The sequence below is a fragment of the Microtus ochrogaster genome, chromosome 16, assembly GCF_000317375.1.
Source record: "Microtus ochrogaster isolate Prairie Vole_2 chromosome 16, MicOch1.0, whole genome shotgun sequence".
In the NCBI taxonomy this organism is placed as follows: Eukaryota; Metazoa; Chordata; class Mammalia; order Rodentia; family Cricetidae; genus Microtus; species Microtus ochrogaster.
This window is the reverse complement of record NC_022018.1, coordinates 6,095,603-6,097,844: the sequence shown is the minus strand read 5'-3', so window position 1 is coordinate 6,097,844 and position 2,242 is coordinate 6,095,603.

The window sequence follows — 2,242 nt, the reverse complement described above, 5'->3', positions numbered from 1 at the left end:
TCTCTTTCAGACTGGATCGATCTTGTGTATCCAAGGGTGTCCTTAAACTCACAGAGCTCCTTCTGCCTCTGCCTTCCGAGTACTGGGATTAAAGGTGCCACCATTGCCTAGCCTTCGTGGCTAACTCTTGGCTAGCTCTGTACTCTGAATGTCAGGCAAGCTTTATTTGTTAAAGCAAAAACAAAATATCACTACATATCCCAACTACCTTTTGCCTCTGGGCTTTTTCCTTTTCTTACTGTTGTATATTTTACTTTCACTCTTACTCCATGCTTGGCTGGGTAGCTGTCTGGGTGGCTGGCTATCTGGGTGGCTGGCTGGGTGGCTGGCTATCTGGGTGGCTGTCTGGGTGGCTGGCTGGCTGGGTGGCTGGCTGTCTGGCTGTCTGTCTGGCTGTCTGGCTGGCTGGCTGGCTGGCCGGCTAGACTAGCCGCTTGGGTGGCTGGCCCCTGATGTCCTCCTCTCCTTCTTTCTTGCTCCTCTTACTCCCAGATTTCCCCTCCTATTTATTCTGTCTGCCAGCCCCGCCTATCTTTTCTCCTGCCTTGCTATCCATTGTTCAACACTTTTTTAGACCATCCGGTGTTTTAGACAGGCAAAGTGTCACAGCTTCACAGAGTTAAACAAATGTAACGTAAAAGAATGCAACAGACCTTTGCATCATTAAACAAATGTTCCACAGCATAAACAAATGTAACACATCTTAAAATAACATTCTACAACACTGTAAAGTGGCAATTTTCAGTGTTAAAGTTTATTTTCAGTCCTAAGTAGAATTCGTTTTACTATTAGCAAGCAGTTATAATAAAATTTATTGAAAAGGAGTATTTAAAACCTTTTTAGACAGCATTCATCCAAAGGCATGCCAATATTTTTTAACAGAAGATTTTCCTAACTTTAAAAGTTAACTTTTATCTTTATAATAGTGAAGATTACCATAAAGTCACACAAATAAGCTATGGGACCTTCTCCGCATCGGCTGAAGTTCGGGGGTTTAGAAATGGATTATAAAAATGGTTAACTTTTACTTTGCTGTTCTTATAAAGAGCCCTTTTATTTATTTTTTATTAATGTTTTGGGTTGTATTTTTTTTAAAAAAAAAGATTTATTTATTATGTACACAGTGTTCTGTCTGTGTGCATGCCTGCAGGCCAGAAGAAGGCACCAGATCTCATTACAGGTGGTGGTGAGCCACCATGTGGTTGCTGGGACTTGAACTCTGGATCTCTGGAAGAGCAGCCAGTGCAAAGAGACCTTTTATTAGGGAAGTGCCTGGCATATGATAGATAGCCCATAAGAATTGCCTGAATGAATGGCGGTGGGAGAGAATGAGGAAAGAGCAGAACTGGGCTCAGCCCCTCGTCCTGCCTGCCCCTTTCTTATGCTCTTGGGCTACAGATGATTTCTCCAAGTCTCTCTTTCCTCGACTGTACCGTCGAGATGACAAAGACACCGTTTCCAGAGACTCTTCAAAAGCATTCAGAGAAAATGTGTGTTTTACACATGGACCAAACAGAAGACTTCTACCGTTGTGAACTTTGAGTCTACTGACACAGCTGGCTTCTCAGTTACGTTTATAGCTGTTGCACGTGTGATTACCTCTTTGTGGCTCCCAAGTGCCTACAGAGAAACTAAACAAAAACCTTGTGGGCTACCTGGCACTGAAGTCAGGGACTCAGAAGTGAATCATTTAGAGGTTGGGGTTTGGGGGGTTTTGTTTTGTTTGGTTTGGTTTGACTTGGTTTTTTGTTTTTGTTTTGAGACAAGATTTCCTCTGTGTAACAGCTCTGGCTGTCCCAGAACTCACTTTGTAGACCAGGCTGGCCTTGAACTCACAAAGATCACCCTGCCTCTGCCCCCTGAGTGCTGGGATTAAAGGCCTGTACCACCACGCCTGGCTAAGAGGTCTTATAATAACACTAACCATGTTATATTCTCCAAAGTTTCAATGATGATTTTTTTACCCTCCTGTCTCTTGATAACGACCCTTCCCTCACTTTCAGGAATCTTGGAGTCCACAGTGCCTGTCATGGTCAGCCTCACTGCCTCTGATGGAGGGCCAACTAAGTTTTTATTCGGAGTTTTAAAACGTTGTTGTCATTGTTATTTTGGTTTTTCAAAACAGGGTTTCTCTGTGTAGTTTTGGAGTCTGTCGTCTGTAGACCAGGCTGGCCTCGAACTCACAAAGATCCACCTGCCTCTGCCTCTGCCTCTGCCTCTGCCTCTGCCTCTGCCTCTGCCT